At 35.4% G+C, this 24,581-nt stretch overlaps 1 long non-coding RNA gene across 2 annotated transcripts; it reads right to left on the bottom strand.

Annotated features, from left to right (window-relative positions):
- Positions 1-15,336: 15,336 nt before the first annotated feature.
- On the bottom strand, positions 15,337-18,032 carry LOC113111141 (uncharacterized). Of its 2 annotated transcripts, none has more exons than XR_003293311.1 (3): positions 17,764-18,032; positions 15,879-15,933; positions 15,337-15,669 (listed from the first exon to the last, which is right to left on the bottom strand). It is a non-coding gene; the product is annotated as an uncharacterized LOC113111141 (long non-coding RNA). The 2 variants fall into 2 exon arrangements; XR_003293333.1 differs by having other exon boundaries at positions 17,888-18,032.
- Positions 18,033-24,581: the final 6,549 nt, after the last annotated feature.

Below are 24,581 nucleotides of genomic sequence, written 5' to 3'. Positions count from 1 at the left end.
ATCTATTGCTATAAATCATCCATCCAACCATCTGTCCATCTCTGTCATCCATCCATCCATCCAACCGTCTGTCCATCCGTCACTATGTCATCCATCCTCCAGTCCATCCATCCATTGTGATGTCATCCATCCAACCTTCCATCCAACCATCTGTCCATCACTGCCTTCTATCCATCCATCCGTCTGCCTTTCCATCACTGTCATCCATCCATTCTCCTGTCCATCCATCACTGTCATCCATCCATCCATCCGTTCATCCCTCCATCACTGTCATGCATCCAATCTTCCATCCAACCATCTGTCCATCAGTCTTCCATCCATCCATCCATGCGTCCCTCCATCACTGTCATCCATCCATCTGTCCATCCAGTCAACCTTCAATCCATCCATCTGTCCGACCATTGCTATGTGTAATCCATCCATCATCCATCCTTCCTTGAGCACTAATATGACCTCATGCACACCTACTGCTGAGGTCAACGGGGACATTATTGGGCGGCTTTATTCAAATGTCCAAGGCCAGGATGAATTCCAGGAAATCTTCAGGCTTCAGGTCACACCTGACCTTGACTATCCCTTCCGAATGTTTACAGGACATGTTTAGCATAGCTCTGTTCACTTTGTGTATTGATGTAGAAATGGTGCACTGTGCTTTGGCTAATGTATGCAGAACCTTATTTGGCCATTGCTGATTACAGTATGCCAACGCTGTAGTTAGCCGAGAGCACTTGCGGTTTGTTGTTCTCTCACATCTCCTGTCCTTTATTTTAAAGGTCTCTGCGGTGCTGCTTGTTAACTGCTTTCCAACATTCTGCCAAATCCCCATCAACATCCCTAATATCAGGTGACAGTTTAATGCCTGGCAGCTCTTCCAGAAGAAAGAGTGCCAGACTTTGCATACAAAGTTCTCTGCACTTCTGAACTTTCTGCTCAGAGATTGATTAAAACTGAGACTAAAAGTATTGATTTATAAACATTTTTGTAAATTAAAATAATTAAGGGAAAGTACATTTAGGGAAAGTAAAAACAATGGTTGAAAGCACAATGAAATTAAGCTGTTTGTTTGATTTGATTCCTTACATTTTTCTTTTACCATAATTACAAATGAAAATGTAGCTTTTAGAGTGCATGTCTATCATCATCATCATCATCATTATTATTATTATTATTAATTCATAATAAAAATAATAAAAGTAATAATTATTTTCATATATATATATTTTCATATATATGTATATATATATATATATATATATATATATATATATATATACTCACACACACACACACACACACACACATACACTATATTCTTTATATACTTATATGGTAATTATATACTATATATATATATATAATATAGAAAATTTATATAATTTATTAGTAATAAGTTTACAATGTGTTACTTTTATTATAATTTTTTTCTGCCAATGTCCATTACATAACTATATGATTATTATTTACTAAATGATAATGATAATATTAATACTAACTACTACTAACTACTACTAATAATAAAGTGGAATACAAAAAATAAATGTCCGTTGGCATGTTTTTTTTCTTCTCTTTTTTTTTGTAGGATGACAACATTTGAGTGTGTTTTTTTTTCACCCATGTAGTGGGAGTCATTTATATTCATATTTGTTTTATAAAATACATAACATTTACATTTATGCATTTAGCAGACGCTTTTACACAAAGCGACTTTTTTTTTTTTACCAGTATGTATTACATAATATATTTATTTTCCCATCTTTTTGTTCTAGCATATATATGATGTAAGAGTCAGGAGCAGGAATGTGCACTTTTTATGCTTTATGAGCCCAATCATGGTCGCTTCTTATCTTTTCCCTCCTCATTCTATTCCTTCCTCCCACGTCCTGACCTCGCTCATGAAAATTCATATTCCTGCAGCTCCTGTAGGGCTCCCTGAAGCAGAATGCGCACCACCGGGGCTCGTGGGAACTGTTGGCATATGACACGTCAAAACCTGAGGCTTTTTCATGGATGGATGATGCACTGTTTCATTTCTCCCACTGTCTGTCTGATCTCGGGTGTGTGGAAGGTCAGGTAGAGGTCATGGATGGCTGTCAGATGCTGCTGTACTGTACGAGCACCAGTCATCAGACGCAGTAGAGCTCTGTCACTCTATGCAACGAAGAACAAGGAGTACGATTAGTTTAACGTACAGATAAATAGTCACAGGCTGTGCTGAAACATGAATTAATCAGTTGTAATGCTGTTTTGAGTGGATGAGTCTTGATTTTAATTTTAATTGAAGCAATGGCAAGTACCAATTAATACAAAGCAGTCATACTTCTGAGAAGCTAATTAGATTAGCTGAAACAATATTTTGTGGCAAGTGTCATTTTTTTTCTAAAGTAAAATGCTGGACTCCTTTGAAAGATGAATGTGCTTAGTAGAATTAAATCCAAATATCAATCCTACAAGTGCAAAAACCCATCAAATCAAAATTGAAGCATAAAATAACACACTTGCATGTGTAACTATTTCACATTGTAGCAAATTGGTGGTTAAAAAACTAAAAGTCATAAATTTCTGAACAAATCACATCATAATGCAACATTTACTTATTATTAATGTATTTTTGAGTATTAATTTAAATATTTTTTTATATTAAATAAAATGTTATTTAAATAATATTATTGTATTGTTTTTATTACTTATTTTCCATTTATTTATTATTATTATTTCACAATTTTATTTATTTATTTATTTATTATTATTTCACAGTTGTATTAATTTCTATGAATTTCATAGAAGCACACTTTTTTAAACTTTTTTTAAAGTTACCTAATGTTTCCATTATCATTTTCCATTATTGTGGCAGCATTGAAAAAGCATGAAGCATGATTTGAGTCACAAAGCATCCAGCAGCCTGATCATGTGCAGAATGACATTTTTTTTTTTTGTAGCATCCTTCAACAGATCCTTGTTCAGAAACAAACATCCACAAAACAAAACAATGGGGTATGTAGGGACCATGATATCTCACAGACTTGAGGGTGGACTCTGATTTGTGTTTTTGATCTGCTCTGTCGTGGTTATAAACAGGGGTGAGCTCTCGTTCTCCTCTTAATTATGGCGGAGCTTTGATGTTTGATTATTTCGGCTGGCACTTACACCTTGAGGAACCAGATGGGCTTCGGCACAATTCCACACAATGACATGCTTTTAATTGATCTCGACATCAGAAACACTCCAAATGGTTTCTTCTGTTCTTTTTCGTCTCTCAGTACATCAAATAGGTGTGTGTCTTTGAGTTTTTTGTCTATGAGAACGTAAAGGTCAGAGGACAGAAATTACTGAATGGGCATGTTTAAATCTGCTATAATGTAATGAAATATTAACACTTTTTTAAATTGTCTGCACAGCTGCTTTTGAGTGCGTTGAAATTCACTCGAGTGAAGTTAAACGCAGTGCCAATTCCATACGGCCTTTTTCTGTTTCTGGTGGAAACCTTTATTCAGAGAGCTTTACAGCCTCCATAATGGTCTCTTCACCTCACACGATGGAGAGAAAGAGAGAATGCTGTTCTTCAGGAGCTGTGTCGATACAGTGGAAGTTAAAGAGAATGGCTAACATATTTAAAGTAATGGTGAATCTATAACCGTCCTTTCCAGAGCCCATAGACCATAAGCTTGGTTTTCAAAGTTCAGCTTCTGCTCCTGTCGGCTGTCCACCGAGTCAGCAAGAGCTCCAATGCACACATTGTCAAACAACATTAAAATGAGTGAAAAAAAAGATTGTGGTGTATTGAGTATAAGGACAGCCTGTCTCAGACAGAAGGAGTTTTTAATCTACTCTAATAGTAGCAATGCTTCAGATAACCAAGCTGACTTGCTGCATGACAAAATAAAGAGCTTCTTTAACCTTTCTGAACTTCAACTCAGTTAGGTGGTTTAGGAAGGGACAGATTTATAAAACTATTTACCTACGTTCACTAGTGCAACACAAGAAAACTGCACACCATATGTTCATCCTTTGCTTTTCATGTTGCATTAGCACTAAAAGCTTCCAGTGAAGTGACCGAGACAGAAAGAAAGTGCCCAACATGTCAATTTTTTTTCCAAACAAAAATTGCTAGAGGACATAATTATGATTCCTGAACTTGTTTTTGAAAAGGCTCCAGAGTCCATAGACCACACAAGTCAGTTAATTCTCAGCACATAGAGATGTGATTATCACGTGCATGCGTATTACAGTATGCATACAGTTTATAAGTATGTGCATGCATGCAGGCTCATAGTGCTTCTTTACAAAGTAACATCACTACTGGCCAGGCATGAATAAAACAGCATTTTTAGTCATTTTAGCGGATCTGTTTGAACAGGGATAATTTGGACAGCATTGTTGATTGTTCAAAAACACAAAGGAAAACCTTTTCCGATTTTAATACAATCTTTGTTGTGTAAACAAACCAAATGAACCATGTTTGGTAAGTTCTCATTCAGTCTTAAAGGAACACTCCACTAGAGGTAAACATTTGAGTTTTACCGTTTTCTAATCCATTCAGCCGTTCTCAGGGTCTGGCGGTAGCACTTTTAGCTTAACTTAGCATAGATCATTGAATCTGATTAGACCGTTAGCATCTCGCTCAAAAAATTACCAAAGAGTTTCAATATTTTTACCATTTAAAACTTGACTCTTCTGTAGTTACATCAGACAGACTCAATAATTCCATTTTGAAAAAGAGTTTTAATAATATATATACATACTTACACAAAAAATGTGAAATGTTAAGCAACATTGAATTAAACATGAAGGGTCCTATCATACATCCAGTGTAATGTGGCGTAAGGGGTGCCGCAAGTGTTTTTGCCAGTTTCAGTCTGACGCAGTTCTCATTTTCCCATCCTGCGCCTCGTTTTTTAAATAGCAAATGCGTTTGTGCCCATTTGTGCGCCCATGAGGATGCTCATCTAACAAAAGGGGTCAGTTCAGGCTCATTGTTGACGCATTGCTATTTTGAGGAACTGAAATTAGACTGTGCCATAGACCAACTCAAACCTGGTCTTGAGACTGGCGCAATATTTTTTTTTTTTGTTATTTAAAGAGCTCGTTAGTAATATGCGCCCAAAGGCGAGTGCACAACATGTGTACACTTTACTTATTACACAAACAGGGACGCACGCGCAGCATCACACAAACATTTAAACATTTTTAAATGACATTCTGCCATGTATATAGCTAACCCGCTATGGCACATGTGCAACTGGAATTTAAGGGGGATGGGAGATGAGACTCTGATTGGTTTATTGCATGTTACGCCCCAAAAACACCCATTACTCATTAAGAGTATAGGGACTACCCATTTAGACCATACACCCAGGTGCTGACCATTTTCCCGTTGTTAAACTAGCAAAAGTGTATTCAGACACGTCCTGAGTTCACCTGCGCCGTGTGCTTTAGACCATGTGCTTTGATTGTTAAAATAGGGCCCAACATTTTGAAATAACAAGACAGTATTTTAAAAATTATTAAAATATTATTATTTATTTATTTACAGTGTGCTACAATGACACCATATCAATTTATTCCTGACTTTTGATATCATTTTCCTCATCTCTTCTTATGCTTTTGCATAAAGGCCAGTGGTAGCGTGACCTGTCGTGGCTGTCTGTGATGGACAGGACTGACTGCTCATCTTTCAGTGTATAGCTGGTCTTGACCCAAACAGCCTCCACTGCATTACACCTTTCTCCCGTAACACCTGTCAGATTGGGGCCTCCACTCATCTGTCAAACGGCACATCATAAAGAGAAAAACCAGCACAAATGCAGAACCACATCTCTTCATCTGTTAGGTAAGCATAGCAAATGCTTATCTCGCCATCTCTGAGCTTTAAGAGGGGGAGGCTGCCTTAAAAGTCTGTCATTTAACAGAAAAAAAACGACACGCAGTGTGTAATTTTTGGGCCATTAGCACTAGCAGCACCAAATTGAAGTGTGCTTGTCTGAGCAAGTTTGGCTCAACCAGTGGTGAGAGTTTGAGAATGAAAGAATACTTTTATTCAGAAAGGACATATTAAATTGATCAAAAGTAACACGGAAAGGCATTTAATGTTACAAAAGCTTTCTGTTTCAGATAATTGCTGTTCTTTTAAACTTTCTGTTCATCAAAGAGTCTTTAAATGTATCCCAGTTTCCACAAAAACATAAAGCAGCACTGGAGTAATCACAAGAACAAAGTAAAATGTTAAATAAATTCTTATAGAAAATATTATATTTCACTATATTCCTGTTTTTGTAGCTTTGATGCAATAAATACAGCCTTAGTGAGCAGATGTTTTGAATAGATGCTTCAGGAACTCAAGCATGATTTCAGCAGTCGGCCTGAATACCTTCAGCTCTTTGTGAGCCCCTGAGTATCATTTGTATTGGTAAGATGCTGTCTGTATCTTAATCAACTTCTTGTTTTTAATCTCCTGTCCTACTGTTTCTTAATTCTAGCTGTCTGGCTGTCAGATTTCAGTATTTGAGCTTTGTGCTTTCATTTTGACAAGTGAGCATCATATTGAGTGAAAATTCCAGCTTGTTTTCTCAGCATGTTTGTATCTGGTGTGTTCTTCGGTGAAAGACGTCTCTTCTATAACCTCAAATCCTCCTCTTCTATCTGTTCCATTGTGTTTTTTGCTTGAGTTTAAGTTTCTGTTTGCCTAGTCGCTTTTTCTGTCCGGTGTATTTTCCCATATATCCTTACATTTTTCTTCTATTGCTTCCTTTACTTTATTTATCTCTTCTTGTCTTCAGGTATTTTCGTATGGAAGCCTGTTTGCGACACTGAATAAAAAATGCAAATTGTGACATTTTTTTCTCCGAATTCTGAATTTTTTTCTCAAAATTGCGAGTTTATAGCTCACAATTCTGACTTTAGAGCGTGCTATTGCGAATTATTGAGCAGAATTGTGAGATATAAACTCGCAGCTGTAAGAAAAAAGTATTATTTCCCTGTGAATTGTACTCTAGACCTCGCAATTGCAAGTTTATATCTCCCAGTTCCAAGAAAAAGAAATGTGAATTGTGAAATATAAACTCAAAATTGTGAGAAAAACTAGAATTACTAATTTAGTTTTTATATTAAAGAGATTATATTATGCAATTCTGAGAAAAAGTCAGAATTGTGTGATCTAAACTCCCAATTGCGAGAAAAAAAAGAATTATAAGATAAAAAGTCACAATTATTTTTTATTGTGTTATTTTTTATTAAGTGGGGGAAATGGCTTCCTATATTCTTGGGATGTTCCAGCTTGGGAAGTTTTATTAAAGGCAAATTAATCTGCATTCAAATTATTTATGGGATTTTTTAATGTTTCTTTTTCACTTACAGATGAAGATTTTTAGCTCCAGCACAACAAAAAAAAAATGATGCATATGTACATTTCATTTGCATCAGTGTTTAAGTCGTCAAGTCTGCTTTATTGTCAATTCTTCCCCATGTACAGTACATACATACAGAGAATTGAAATTGTTAAGCAATCCATTAACATTCCCATTCATCTCATCATGTCTCAACGTACATGATTCAGTATGGAAAGGAAAACTGTAAATAAAAGCACCAACAGTAATTTACTTCCACTATGATTCTTTAGATCTGAAAATCCCGCCTCCCACTGGTATTACAATATTGCGGCGGCGCTCATGTGCGCTCATTCTCTCTCTTTCCAGGTATGTTTTTGTGTGTGCCACTCACCTGCTGAGCGTGAGATTGCTCTCAGGCTTTGACTAATTGCTTTTCTTCAGCGAGAGGAAAGAGGAAACCAGTCGGCTTTGAGCATTTGCTGAAGCTCTGAATGTCTGGGATCTGGTGCTGTTTCTGGCACCTCCGTCCTGGCACAGACTGATGTCTGGAGCCGTGTGTACCGAAGCTCCCCAGCGGGCACCTTGATGATGAAAAGACTTCAAATTGACATAAAAAAATCAGGTGAAAAATGCAAATCAAAAACTTGATGTCCAGTTGACATACACACACTACTGTTCTTTCAACCACCAAAATAACGACACAAAAGGAATGCTATGAAAGAAAACTTATACAGCAAACTTGAATTGCATAGAGTACTGAATCTCTGGATGTAAAAACAAGCAAAGAAGAAGCGGAAACAATCGATCAAAGCATTGCTTGTGCACATGCAAGCTTATTCAACTCCCTCTCCCCCAAGTCAGTATATAAGCAGAATATCTTACAGGTCAGGAGTGTTGACAAATTGTTATTGCAGTTATATATATGTGTGTGATTATACAGTGTTTTATATATATATATATAAGATAATAGTTGTTGTTGTTTTTTGAAGGTAACTCAAATTCCGCAATTAGGATAACAGCAGCATTAAACCTGACTGTATACATTTATTCTAAATACAATAAAAATACATTAATATAAATCTAAGTTGAAAACACATTGATGAACAGTAGCATCTGAATATACTGAATATTTTTCTATAAAAGTGAGGCAAAATGTCAAAGAGACATGCATCAGTGAATCATGTCTTTTTGATTTGGTTCATGCACATGAACCATCTGAACAAACCAGTTCACTTCTTAATGAATCAGACGTTTCAGTGCTAAATTTGACAGAGAGGATGTTTTAGAAGAGCACATTTTGATTATTGCCTCAGCTCGCTCAGCTGTGAAGTTAAGTGTCATTAGTGTCTCATTTAAAACGACTATGTGGCATTTTGGTAAAATAATGCTGAATTCAGTTAGCCTCTCCCCAACTCTGACACAGTTCAAATGGAATTGCATAAAAGCCTGCAGATTTTTCCCTGCAAACCACACAGAAATGGTGAAAAAAGCTCAGCAGATCCCGTCTGGTGCTGATTCGGCAGAGTGACTCATTCTTGTTTCTTTACAGGAGACGCATGCTGCACTTTCATCGGATCGGTGCCTAGACGTTTCTGAATTCTTCACAAGTACAGATCCTCCATGATTATCCGTAATTATGCTGATTTCTAAGATGCCTCATTCTAACCAATTTCGAAGTTATTTTATGTATCCTTTAAGGAAAAAGGAAAATGCTCACTGAAGAAGAAGAAGAAGAAGAAAACGTTCAAGCAAGAGAAATGTCTGATAAAGTCAAAACATGACTAATGATCCCCTCAGAGTTTTACAGTCCAGAGAAGATGCCGCTGGACAGGTAATAATAATCAGATTCATGCCGCTCGCTTTGGTGTGTTTTCTGCAGACGCAGCACGTTGAACAGGTAATTACAGAGCAAACGGAGGAGATGAGTTGACAACTGTGCGAGGTGGAGGATTTGTTTAGATTTCCAAGGAGAGAGATTTGAGGTGCAGGCATAAGCACATTCACACTCGCTGACCTAAAAAAACTCGCTCTAATGATGCCAAAGGCAATATGATTTGAGCAAACAGTCCAGACGGCCAGATCAACAGCAAAACACATCCAGTCTCAGCCTGAATCCTGCGGGAATCTCCGTACTGGTCTGGGACGGTTTGTGATGGTCTTGCTGGTGAACAAGCATTTGAGTTTGTTTATGTCTCTCTTAATATGTATTATCACTGAAAAATATATTTTTGAAAAGTCTTTTATGCTCACCAGTGCTTCATTTATTTAATAATAATAATAAAAACAGTAAAAACACCAATATTGTGGAATATTTTTACTATTTTAAAATAGTTTTTGTTCTGTTTTAATATATTGTAAAATGTAATTTATTTCTATGATCAAAGCTGTATTTTCAGCATCATCGCTCCAGTCTTCAGTGTCCCATGAACTGTCATTTTGTTTTTTTGGAAAAAGAAAAACTAGCAAAAACTTTTTACAATTGATGACATATAAAATAATAATAATAATAATGAAATATTTAATATATTTAATATTTAATACTTTTAATATTTACAGTTTATAATTTATATTTATTTAGCAGCTGCTAAAGAAGTAAATACAAATTATTTTTGTTTTCACTGTTTTGTTGAATAATGATAAGTTATGCTTTGCAGTGGAAAAACTGAATGACTTACATTGTTTATGTATTTATTTATTGGGATCAGTGGATGTTTTGCCAATAATTGTATATATATAGCATGAAATCTACTTTTTTATTCTCAGTTGAGGATATTTGCTATAGTGAAAGGTTTGGGAGTGTGTGTTCTTGAGGTGCCAGAAGCTGATCAGATTTGTCATGATACCATTTTCATCCAGAGAAATTGCTCCCATGACAGTCCTGGCTCAGGTGATTAGCTTAAAAATATTTGTTAAAAAAACTGAGCACTCATGAGCAAAGATGGCATCACGCCGGTCGCGTACTCGCGGAGGCTCATGCTCCAGCCGACCAGCAGCCATTGAGATGAGTGATAATGCTAACTGATGGCTTTCTCCAGGTATGTTGAATTAAAGGATGATTGACATTTATCGGATTCGCTCCAAGTCCCACAAGGGGCGGCACATCCACTTTCCCCTCGTTAACAGCTCGTCGAGGCAATAGGCCACCGGTCTACGAGTAAAGTGTTTTGATAGAGTCACATCATGCAGAAGTAGTGTTTCCATCCTGGAATACAAATGCGCTGAACGAGCGCCGAGAGTTCCCTTGATCCCTTTTTCACAGTCATTTATAAGTAAATGGGCCTTGGAGAAGAAAGTGAATATGAAAAGGAATTGCAAAAGATCCCCTCTGGGTCTCGCCCAAGTAATGTAATATCTATTCATGAAAGAGGATAAGCATCTGATAGGGGCAATCAAGAGTCAGATTGGAGCCATGACTCTTCAGTAAAAATACACGATTTGATGCAATCTTCGGCTTCCCGTTCTAGTTGATGGCTTTCAGAATCGAAATGAGTCTAGCTGTACATGCTCATGTCAATCTAGGTCTTTATCCGGAAGCTTTATGAGAAAGTCTTGTCATACAGAATGAGGTCAGCGTAATGCAATGCCCAAAGGAGCTGAACAGCAAACCCTGAACATCTGCATACATTAACACGTGCTTTCCCTGATAAACAGCAGAGGTAGCATTGGCGTATCCAGCGCTGTATGAAGCGCCTGTCTGGCCAGATTAGTTCAGTGTGCAGAACAATCCATATGAGCTCACCATGTGTGTTTTGCACTCATGAATCCGGGTAATAAATACCTCAGTATTGCTCTCCAGCCTCTCATCGGTACTTGTTAATCAGTCAGGACCTGCTGAGGTCATTCAATTGAGTTGCGATTATAATGAGAACTTCATCATCTGCGGCGGAGTGCAGCTGGCTGGAGCTCGTCCTCGGGGAGGTATGATATTTGTAATAATTATTTGTGCGCGTGTCAGCGTGCATTATGCTGTTGCGCGGGCCAAAGTTCTTGCTAATGCGGCGAATCCTTGGAAAAGCACCAGAGAATCGTTATATCGTTATGTGTTGCCTCACTGTTGAAGATGCTCCTCATTTGTCCGTTAGATGTCCTGCTTTTCTGTGCATGTTCAATTGGTAATTATCTATAATCAAATATAAAAGCCTCTATTATGCATCTGTACAGAAATTTAAACACGCTACACACTAAAATATATAAAAGTCATGTATAGGCCTATGGAAGTTTCTGTATTTCAATTTGGACCTACACTTCACACACAATCGACAGATAAATGATATTTTAAATCATTGTATTTTCAAATTAAAATATAAAAGAATTCTTAAAATATAAGATTCATGCACTGGATAATTAATGATGCATACAATATTAAGACTTCTTGTCAAATATTTCATTATATAAGTGTACTTTGTTTGATTTTATACTTATATACTTAAAAACAAGTCCAGTAAGACAAAATACACTGAAAACAAGTCTTCATTTCCAATGCAGTGTTTATTCTCAAGTGAGTTTACTGTATCTTGTGAGATTTGTCAGACATTATGTGGAAGGTTGCCATTGCCAAAATTGATTTCTGAGGATTAGATTCTCTTTTAGTTATATGATGGGAGGATGAAAATCTGATGTCAGTGTAGATCAGTTTATTTTGACATACAGAAAATTCTTCTGGAAGTTCACAAAGTTTTAAGCATCACTAACTTTTAATGTATTTTCAGTGAATTATACAGTGAATGTGCTGAACCAGACAGACATCATGTTTGGTTCAGTCCAGGATAAACATTTACATGATAAAAGCACAGTCAACCATCAGTATCTAATGTTAAATGTACATTCGTAATCAGTTGTTATTTCAAAGCCTGACAGATCTGAACTCTCATATTCAGTCCCTTTTCAGAGGATGCAGTGTTTTCATATCTTTTTATGCATTTCCTCCTCAGTATTTCTTCGGTTTCTGTTAGACGTGATCTCTCCTGTCAACAATTGGAGTGCAATTCACTGGCTTCCCATTAAACAATCTCTTTCTGAGGTTTAGTGCACATTCTTTAGCTGACAGCACGCCAGTGTTAGCCACTGTTGCTCTGGTGAATTATCATTTACTGAACTGTGTTGTTGAAAGCAACATGCACAATAAAAAAAATAGAAAAAATGGTATTTTATCATTATTCGCACCCATGGTATTCCAATCCTGCATGGTTTGAACTGAGCTTCTGGTTTCCATAGAAGTGATTTAATCTCTCAAAACTCATGTTTTTAAACTCAGTCAGCACATGACATGAAGTTACGACAAGAAACCATGTCTTTCTACAGATTTGGCTCTTGTGAGCTGCATACAGAAATATACAGCGTGATCAATGTAGTCTGATTCATGTGCAAACGATTCTTATGAACCAATTCTTTATAGTGGATCAAAAATATACAGTAGAGTTCAACCAAAGTAGTCTGATTCATTAACAAATGACTTTTAGGGAACAAGGTATTTTAATTAATCATTCAAAAGATTCTGTAAATAAATAAATAAAAATAAAGGGGATAGTTATATCTATATATTTATATAATGTAATTTATTAGTGTGATGCATAAATATGACAAAACTGGAAGGGGAGAAACACTTTCAGACCTCAGTTGACGTCCCTGAGAGTACACACACACACACACACACACACCACACAGCAATGCAATTTGCAGCAAATATGTGTGATTATGAGCTAAGCAAATAAGAGACTATTTATTTATTTATTTGCTAGGAATCCATCAAGATATTTGATTAGTGTCTTAGATGAGTGTCTCTGCTGGAATCACATCTTCATGCATCTTTGGCTCTTTTAAATGAGACTGTCTGCACTGAAAGCATAGGTCAGTATTATGGTCATCACCACACACCGTTTGCAAGCATCATCCAATTACATCGGCCGTGTTTCACATCAGCGTTTACAAGTGAAGGCCAACTCTCCTTCCACTCTGATCGCTGTCTGTGAAAGTCGAAACGGCATCTCTCTGATTGAATAAAAACAGCAGGGGCACTTTAATTAACCGGATTCATAGAAGCCTTCACAGAGACGGAGCTCTGCTTCTACACCTCCAGCAGCAGTAATTACATCGGCTTGCTGAGGTGTTTGGTGCCTTTCAGCCTCTCTCTGGAGGAACAGAGATTGACAAAGAGAGGTAACATACCAGTTATAAAGGCTCTGTGAGCTAGCAGCGACTCGGCTGCTGCTGAGGTCAGATGGTAACTCACTAATAACACTGTGTGCTGTTAGGTTTAGTACTGTATGTAGTTCAGGGCTGGGTGGTGCAACCAGAATGTTATATCATGATCAATAATTGTATGGCAAAGAGTAGTATATATATATATATATATATATATATATATATATATATATATCTATCTATATATATTTAAATAATAATGTTTCTTTATCAAATAATTTGTTATTGCCTATACTTTACCATAAAAAAAGGTTTTCATTTTTTTGAAATCTCTTATGCTCACTAAGGCTGCATTTTCTTTTATTAAAAATACACACACACACACAAATCTGTAGTATTGTGAATTATTATTAACATTTAAAATAACTGCTATATTGTAAAATGTAATTTATTCCTGTGATCAAAGCTGACTTTTCATCACGTTACTCCAGTCTTCAGTGTCACGTGATCACTTTTGATCATTTTAATGCTAAATAAAGGTATTACTTCACCAAAAAAAAAAAACGAAGATGAACTCCTGAAATTTATAAATGGATTTATTCATGTTTTTATATTGATTAATGTGGTAATGCCAAATTTGCAACAATCCGGTAAATGTAATACTTTACAAATTAAACATACTTGATTTTATTTGATTATTATGACTTTATATTCTATCGTTTCTGCTTCAGAGTAAAAAGTCACTATTTCTCAGAGTTAAAATGTTTTCATGTCATTCTGAATTTGTATGTCACAATGTGAATTTATCTCACCCGTCTGACTTTAACATAATTTTTTATTCTGTCTCATTTTCTTGAAAGCTGGAGATTGAACTCAGGGCTTCTCCGAAACCACCCTCTTTACTCGTGAATCAACAGTGTTCAAACATCCATCAGACGAGCGGCGTTTCCAGCAGTAACACATCACATCACAAAGACTCCTGCTGCAAGAGGATGCAGTTTAACAGCCATCATCTCTACATGTAAGTCAAATGAACTGGAGATCCTTGGTAAAACTTGTCTGATATCTCCAGCTCTGAAAGCGTCACAGTCTGTTGTAGCATCTGTCCCAAGCTTATCAACTGCATTCAGAGCTGCAAACTTAAGTTCTCTGTCCTAGTAGTAAACCATCAAACTTCTCCTAAATGTGATTTGATGATAGTTGATTTCTATGATCTGATTTTCCCTATCATCTGCCCTCCGAGCATCAGTCTTGGCACTATTCCTGATTATGGGACGTTTTTTTGTGATGCAATCGAAAGCATTAAATCAGATATTACATAGAATACGCAAGTTACTTTCTTCAAAAGAAGATCTTCTAAAAAAAAAGATTTTCACAATTACCTTTCTTTGTAGTCATAATTACTCATATATGAAACTACATTAAACAATGAAATAAAATATACACCTTTATTTTATTTTAATTGCACATAGAAATAGACGAGAACACACTTGACATAATTTATGTTTGTCTTATTATTATCATTATTATTTATAACAATTATTTCTTAAAATGATTATAACTTATATTTAAATAATTGTTCAATACTAAAAATATTACATATTAAAAACATTTTTTTAAATAACCCTACTAACAACATTATAATAATAACTTACTACAATTTTCAATATTTTATATGAATTATAATATAAATAATAATACAATTAAATAACAATATAATTATTTCTGAGCGTTACTTCTAGCAGTGTAAGTATCTCTCTCACTGTGAATTATGACTATGACCGTTTAAATAGATTACATTTATTATTGGAGTCATTAATACATTCATGTTTGTATGCTTCGAGCAGGCAGTCAAGTGAAAAATGCCAATACAGGAAAATGTAATCTTTTAATAGGTTTCGATTGCGCTGAAGGGATGCTTTTGGGGGGTTCACTATAGCACACAATGAGTGTGTCATACTTTCTGAGCATCTCGTCTTCCTCATCCCCAAACACTCATTTACACTGTCAATATTCAGCAGGTGGAGAATAGTAGAATTGGACTTGTTGCTAAGTAACAGGCAGGAAGGATTTCCTGTTTGCTACAGCTGCTCTCTTAAATAAAACACTGTCAATACGTCCCAAGAGAAATTCTGTTTGGGTTCAGGTTTCAAAAGTCTGAAGAGCACATTGAGAATCTCCATCCATCCATCGATCCATCCCAAAGCTAGAGGGAATTTATAAAAATCATTTTAGGGTTCTTTTCACAAATGAATGCTCAAAAAGTTCTAAAATCCGAGCAGGAAGTCATTAAATGTTGCATTAAATGTTGCATGCACAAATTAAGTAAATAAATAAATACAGCTTAACATCCTTCTCTGTGTTTTTGTTTTCTTTAACAATACAAATATCTAAACATCCTTGAATTACACTTACTTTGGATGCAAACTGAACATATCTTGTTTTCTGAGAAATTGAACAAAATGTATTCCTAAAACAAGAACAAACATCAGTCAGTGGGGTGTGAAAACTTCTTTTCCCTCTGAATTAACTAGACTTTTTCTTCTGAGCCCATTGGGAAAAAAATGTGTTTTGTTTAAATCATAAACTCATCTCTTGTTGATCAGTTTCTCACAAGACTACTTCTTTCATGTAGTTTTGCTTCTTAAGTAAATGCATCTTGTTTTCAGAATCTTTAGACATTTGCACTGGAAAACAACTGAAAACTACTGAGGAAGAACATCACTTTCTTTTGTGGTGTGATCAGAAGATGCAATAAATGTTATTCCATGTTCTAGTGGTTGGAAGCAGAGCTATTCAAGATGAAAATGACTGGAGATCAGTCAGAAGTTGTATTTTCAGACTTTGACATGAACATTTAGAGACCTTATTGACATAAAACAGATATAAATACATGTTTTAATTAAACAGAAGCATTTTCAGCACTGGTCTCAGATTTGTGAACTGCAACTCATTTGTCCTGCACTTACTCCTGTTGTAAGTTAATGTATATGTCTTAATAAGTTAAGCTGAATACACACTGTATAATCAAGACACATTTACCAATTTTAGCTGCTCAAGGCACTAATGTGCCATTTAAGTGGAGAATCCAACAGCTGCACACTCGTGTTTCTTCGCTAAAATCTGAAGATGTACATCATAGAGTCTGACATATAATAAAAGACAGTCGATGTTGCAGCATTTGCTTGAGCTTTTACCCCAGGTCTCACTGGGATCATAACATTAACAGTGAAGAAATGCTCATAAAGGACAGTCTTCACATCCCCCTGAGCTTTGACAAAATTATTATTATTTTTTTTAATCGGGGGGACTTGAAAGTTAACAATCAATTAAGGTAAACATACAATTTTACACCCAGGCCTATCTGCAATCAAAAGTGGTGCAATTACGAGACAGTAAAACCCCTTCAACCTGAAAACCCCAAACTGGATTTTAAAGCACAGATGTGCCTCGTGCAGCAGTGGGAACGCCTGATTAAAGACAGAGAGCTGTGCATAAAGATCCCCTCATCTCCGCCATAGTAATTTTCTCATAATTAACATTGGAGCAAGGTCTTGATTTAACAGCACTGGTGTTTTCAAAGTCTTTTAAAAGGCTGGTGAAACACTTCACATATTTTGGTGTCAAGTCAAAGGTTGTACGTCCAATAAAACTATTGCATTTTGATAGAAAATTAGACAATGCCTATCTAACATAGACATGCCTTCATCCTCAAAGATCATGTAATAATACCATCCAATTAAATCTGTAAAATTTCAGTGCTGTGTAAATATGTAAAATGGTATTAATAGCACAAACAAATAAATAGAACAAAGATACAAATTATACAATGTTTACGTTTTTTCAAGTTTAAGTACTGAAACAGAATAATCAAATGTAAAATATAATTGCATAATCTGCACTGCAGATAAATAAAGAAATAAATAAATGAAATAGGTTAATTCATGTTAAAACTACAATTTAAATCAAGAGCAGTAAGTTATTTTTTTTTTTCTTTTTTCTTGGATTTACAAGAACACAGACAGCAGCTGGTAAATTAGGTGCTGTCACTTTAAGAGACAGTGCATCCAATATAATGATACACATCTGATTTTTGCTTATTTTCACCTAATGGTGTATTCACACCAAACAAAATATGCCCAGATTACTCGTGGGACAAACTGATTCATAATTGAATCTATTAGTAAAATCTGTGCAAATACCCAGCCCTATTGTCGGGTCATTTCTTGGTCTTGGTCTAAAATCTTGGTCGTGAAGCAAAACTAGCAGAGATCTGATAGTTTGTCTGTGTAATGTTTACCTTTGGACTGGACCGGTCTTCATTAGTGTGTGTTTTCATCTGTGCTAACAAGCTCATCTGTTTCATTTCAGATTCTGAATAGACACACCAGCCCAGAGGTCTTGGCAAAAGGCTTTTTACTCACCGACAAATTTTTAATGAGATGACCGCTAAATATCCCCTCCATACGTGCATGCTTTGTTTCTGTAGCATTACATAGATGTCACTATTTTGACCAGCTAGTCCGTCTAATTTGGGGCAAATTGACACGTGCATGATTTCATTGATGATCTCAGTGATGTAACTGGCAATAGCAACACAGTCTCACTCTCTACTCGTCAAATGTCTGACGCATGGTCAAGTGATCTGGCGTCACTTTTTTGACGCACTGGGTATACCTTTGGCGTTATTTTTCAACGTGCAGGTTAGTCCAATAGACTTCTATAGAACTCAGCAGCGTTTAAATTTGACGTCTTGGTTCAGCACACCGCAACTACACTGAATAAATAAATAAAAATAATAGGCTACAAAAAAAAATTATATATGACAGAGATCGTTTTTATCTGGCCCTCCAACTTGTTTTTAAGGGTTTAAATATTCTCGCAATCTGATATCAAAGTGATCTCTGTGCCAAAGCTTAGCGCGTTCATCAGTGGTGAGTTTAACAACACTCAACTGCAGGTAAAACAGCACTCAGCGGTGAGTTTGACCAAAGCAACGCTCAACTGCAGGGAAAACGACATAAAAGGTGAGTTTAACAACGCTCCAAGGCGCGTGCAAGTAAGCAGTTTAACCGTTTTCTTACAACCAATTTCGCTTATCGCTTATTCATAGTTCATCATCTCTATGAAATCACGTTCAAGAAGTCTCATTCAGCACACATCGCGATACTTGCCATCAGTTTCCATGTGCCACAGGGTCGGTGAGTAGATATAATTACGCTCTTTTAATGCCTGTTATAAAATTTATTCTGTCTTTATTAATCAGATTAGCGCCATATTGTTTACTCGCTGTATTATATCAGTCATCCGAGGCTGTCTTTGAGTTTCATTGCGTTTAACTAAATGAACACACCTGCTAACTAGTGTGATTAAACCCTGTCGGTCACGTGACGTGCCATAGACTTTCAATATATTCATTTCATGTCAAAGATGTACATTTGTAGTAAAATCATGGTAACCACGGCATGTACAATATCAACAAATTAAATTTGAAGTTAAAACCCAGGAACGGGACATTTACCATGTTTTTACCTCAGTAACTGTAGTTCTACTATGGTATATTAATAATCAATACAACAATAAAATAATCATCAAACTAACTTTGGTTGTACAACTGTAATGGTCGTTTTTGATGTGCTTTTATATTACAGATATCACACATTTACTGTATCATGCTTTTGATACCTTTTTATGTAAATCCAAAAAAAGTAAATAAATAAAAGGAAACATTTTTCCCTTCCTGCAGTTCATTCATATCAGTTTATATTTTAAATATTTTGCTCACAAAACATTATTAAAATTCTGTTTATAATTCTATTTTATTCTACCCCTCCCCCTTTCTTATTTTTATTATTATGTATTTTTTTTTTAGCTGAAAAGATGTAAAGGAAGCAGTCATCCCTGTGGTGTTTGTGGAGAGGTTTTCCTTCAGAAATGGAGAAGACAAAAAGCTGCGGAGGCAGACATTTGCAGCAGTAAGTCTGTGTTGGTTTTACCTTTTTATCAAACTGCTGTTATAAATTGCACAGCATTTTTTTGCACTGTCCAAATACCCACACTTACCATCTTTGCACTTGACCAATCGATTATTTATTTGACGTATTTCCTATGTTTAGGCCAAGTGTTCGAGTGAGCATGGTGACCACAAGTGTGTGTCGAACTTTTCATGACCTGATGACATTGGTTCCCGTTCCTGATCCTGGAGAACCCCAGCACTGCACGGTTTTGGCGTCTCTCTTATCTCACAAACACACTTTTGAGGTCTTGGAGTCTTTACTGATGAGCTGATGAGTTGAATCAGGTGTGTTTGATCAGGGAGACATCTCAAATGTGCAGTGTTGGGCTTCTCCAGGACCAGGATTGGGAGCCACTGCCTTACGGGACACACTTAAGTGTTTACAGAGATTTTTAGTTTGATCATTCAACTTTGCATTTTAAAATAAATTAATTGAAAAATTATTTTCAATATCTAATTATTATTATTATTATTATTATTATTATTATTATTATTATTAATATTTTACATACATTGTAAAGGTTTCCGTGACCCCTTGTGAGATCTCGACAAAAGGTCTCACAATTTATTCCAAAAATTGATGCATGATGGGATACACTAAGCCTGGTATAGAGCTCCGGAGCGGTATTGGAGATAATGTGGGTTTAGTGTTCATTAAGGGCACTGCGCTTTGGCATTATTAAGACTTGCGCACTACTGATAACAGTCCTGTTAGCTTGTAATATTTTTTTTTAATATATATATGAATATAGCTGTATAATTACACACACACATACGCACAGTAATGTATAAGATGCATGTAATGTAGTAATATTTTTCTTTCTTTCTGTCTTACAGGATTGTTTGCAGATAATGCTGTTCAAGCTCAACAGCTCTTTTAAGAGCCAACCCTCACAAACCTTCCTAAAAACTAAAAGAGCTGTTACTGAGTCTCAGCGAATCTTGCCATGATCAGCTCTTCCCAGGTACATTTGTTTAAAATATTTTTGAATCAACATTTACTCATCAAATGCTCTGGTCTGAATCTTATTTTAAATTAACTTAATTATATGTTTAATGAGCAATGTTAATTGCACACAGAGTAAGATTATCTTGTTTTTCCAAAGAGAAGGAAGACCAAGGAAATGATTTGCTCATGAGGAATGAAGACGGCCATCTTGAGCCCAAACAAAGACAGAAGTCCTCTGGTATGTGTGTGTTGAAGCAATGCTGTGCAATGCTGTGTTATGTGTTACAGCACTTTATGATTTTATCTCACAGGACTGTTCATCTCAGCCGTAATTTATTCTTTCTATGTTTTTATTCTTAATAAAAAAAAAAATTATATACAGCTATTACAATTAAATCATGTAGGCAAAGTGTGACTGGAATATTTTTAAACTTTAAGTAAAAAAAAAAAAAAAAAAACACCAACTGTTTGTCTTAAATAAAAGAATACAAGTTTTATGTAAGTGGTTTACATTATTTCATTGTTTCATAAATGTTGTATTATAAATTGTGGATTGATAGTTGATTGGTTTGAAGCCAGGCCTTACACTAAAACACATTTGTGAGAGAAGTCAGGAACTTTGAAGATAAATTAGAGAGGGAAAAAAGACACATTTACTGCAACAATAGATGAATTATAGAGGCAAAAAATTCTGTCACATGCTAAGGGGTGTCTCATGAGCAAGTCCTTTGCCTTAATTCTTGCAGAATGAAATTTTTATTGCAGTATTTTAATTTTTACAGATGATCTCATCAGCCATATGAGGGGTTTTGACCAAGTGATGCTCTTGAAAGGACTGAAAGAAGAGGATGTGGTAAATTGTCTTCAGAGAAAAACGTTCTCTAAAGGTCTTAAAACAGCTTGAAGAATGGTAAGTGTACAGTACTACAAGGGTCATAGTTGCTCACCCTGCTAAAATCACACAGAACATAAGCTGAGCTCTCTGTCAATTAAACAACTTCATCTGGATTGCTTGTTTCACTTTGACCAGGTCTGGGATGTTAGGACTGAGAGATCCTCTGGCTGAGAGAAGCTACACCACATCAGTGCTGGATATCAACCACAAACAGTTTCCAGACACGAGAGAAGAAGATCACGATGGGGAGATGAAACCAGTTTAGATGTGATGATGGGAATCATTATTTTCTGGAACAGTATCACATGTCTTATATGCATCACATGATCTGTATCACAGTTGACTGGATGGATTATTTTTACTTTTAAGGACATTTCATCACTCATCTGTGTGAACTGATTAATTTATGATATTAATGAATTTTTGATCCTTTATTATTTTCCTTGAATTGTGTTTGTCTTGAAGCTACTTCAATAAAATTAATATGGTGAATATTGTGTGTTGAAAATTCTTGGTAAATTCATAATTTTACTAGATACTGTAGGCTACTATGGGTTTATTCTACACTTGAAAAACTACATATTAATTACCAGGATTATTTTTTGCTTAAACATTAATGACATCTGGAACAACAATACACCAGAAAGTTATTATTGTATATATTTAATCACAAATATGCCTATATATCTATATAAAGGGATTTACTAGATGAATTATTTTGAAAAGCCATTTACTTTATAGTTACAAACACTTGAGGGATAACTGAGAATGTAGCAGGAATGATCAACATGGATCTTGTACTGCATTAAATCCAAGAGCACGCACATTACTGATGTTCAGCATCTGAGGACCCAGATAAGGGGATGAGGAGGACATTTTTACACTGATTGTTGCTAATTAGTTAATATATATAGTATTCTGAGTACTCCATGAATTATTCCTTGTGGAAAAGTGAAGTATCACAATGTGTATAAATTGTCCTTGATTACTGCTTAACAGTGGGGAATAGATAATGGCATGTTGTTGCAGGTTCATCCATTATATTTATTACTGTTAACTTCAAAAATAAAATAAATAATCTATAATTTTTATTATTAAATCATTTCTTTCTAATTTTGCCATGTTTCACCAGATGGCCTCACCATGTCCTGTCAAAAGCTTTACTGCTCATGACATAAGAATAAGAAAAGGTTAGTCTATGAAAACTGTCAGATATAAATGTGACTCAGCTCAGTTTGTTGTCCATTATGAGGAGAATACATACATGTAGGTTTTACTGCCCTTCTACCCCCAGGGGCCCAGTAGCACCCCCCGGAAGAGCCAAAAACTGTACATTTGAAATGGCTGTAAATCAGAGTCCAATTAATGAATCAAAGAGAAAACCAGAAGAATTTTTACTTATGCTATGCTGATAAAATAATGTCGGGCACAGTTTTCAGAAATAAATGGAAATGTTTCATAAAGCCATTTTAAATATTGCTCCCTCTAAAATACCAAATTTCACTCTGTCTTTCAATTATATCATAGAGGTTTACACAATGAAACTATTCATATATCCAGTTTTCCATTAAATATATTATTTATTTCATTTCGTCAATAAAACGATTTAAACTACATTACCCACAAGCCTCCGTCGTTCTATATATGGAAAGGCGAAACTAGGGGCTGTTTTTTGTAGTTCATCAAAGTTATGATTAGGGTTAGGGTTAGGATCTCGCTAAAGAGGTAATTTTCCTCAACATAGCAACCCTTAATTTTTGACTTAATATATTACTAATGTGATAATAGTAGCAAAACGTTCTTCTGTAACACGATGCGCTGTTTAGTATGGGTTAAAGGATAGTCCAACCACAGACAACCCTGCGATGACAAGGGACATTGACAGCCAATGATATCAAAGCTGAGCAGCGGCGTCACGCTTCCTTATCCATTTATGACCGATGACTTTCGTTTTTCGGCTGAAGGGATAGATTGGTTAACAATCAATAACATTTGCTACCTATTAGATTGTGTTTTATTAACGTCTACACCTTCCTCCAACAATAATGCAAATGCGCTAATTATTGTTTTCAGCTTGACAAAAATTGGGCAATATTGATGAGCACATGGCCAGCATTCGCAGTTCTATCGAACCGATTCCTCTCATTAAATCTTTTTTTTTTTTTTCAAAGACAGGTGCATTTTCTAATCAAATGATTAGCTTGTAACATTTAAATTGCATGTTGTTTTGTTTTAAATCTATAAAAATTATTCACTTTAGTTTTTCTGTGATTTGCCATTCTTTACCAATTGAACTCTAGCAATAAAAACAGAGTTAAAAAAACTGATTCAAAGACAAATTGCCCATATAACTGCACTGCATCCTCTGTCAATAAGTTGTTTTTGCCACTATGAAGAATAAAAATTCTTTGCAAATACTTTTATTTAAAAAAAAAAGTAAATACAGATAGTCTTTCAGAGAACACTGAAGAATTTATTTGACCAAAAAGTGATACAACACACTGTTTCAAACTCAGAAAATAAAGACCATGAAGACATGCATGTCAAGTGTGCAATATCATCTATAAACCTCCATCAGCACAGCATCAAATAAACACTGATTGTCCGAACAATGGAAGAAAGATAACGTTCAGGAAAACAAACACCTGCTACATAAAATTGCAGAAATAAAACTGACAATAACATCATTCACTTCATGACTGGAACTAGGGGATGGCTGTGCATGAATACGTCCTTTACGAAAACTGCTGATGAGAACTGATGTTTGTTTTTTTATGATAAAAGCACCAGAAGTAAAGTTTACTGTATGAAGCTTGAAAAAGAGAACACAATGCTTTATCAATATAAAAATACTATTTTCAACCATTGTTTTGATCACTGGTTCTGTATACAATATATGGGTTGCTGGAAGGTCACAATGTATTCATTATAAGCTTAGAACTAAAACAAAACTGCACTGCAAAGTCTAAACACTGATAAAGGGAGCATTTCTGTGTGTGTTGGGAAGATAAAGAGTTAAAGAGGTGAGTCCTTGTGCATGATCGAGAAGAACATCATTATCTGCGAACAATCCTGAAAGACAGAAAGGAAGGAAATATTATAACATGCTACTTTTAGACCATAAAACCAGCCTCTGTAAAGATGCTGTATAATTATATATTAAATGCATCTATTATTAAAAGCTAGTCAATAATAGCAAGCTATATTCATATGAATTATAAAAAAATATATTACATGCTTAAAGGAATGTTATCAGTA

Source organism: Carassius auratus, chromosome 1 (genome assembly GCF_003368295.1).
Source record: "Carassius auratus strain Wakin chromosome 1, ASM336829v1, whole genome shotgun sequence".
NCBI lineage: Eukaryota > Metazoa > Chordata > Actinopteri > Cypriniformes > Cyprinidae > Carassius > Carassius auratus.
The sequence above is the reverse complement of the archived record's forward strand: the minus strand, read 5'-3'. Positions and strand labels throughout refer to the sequence as shown.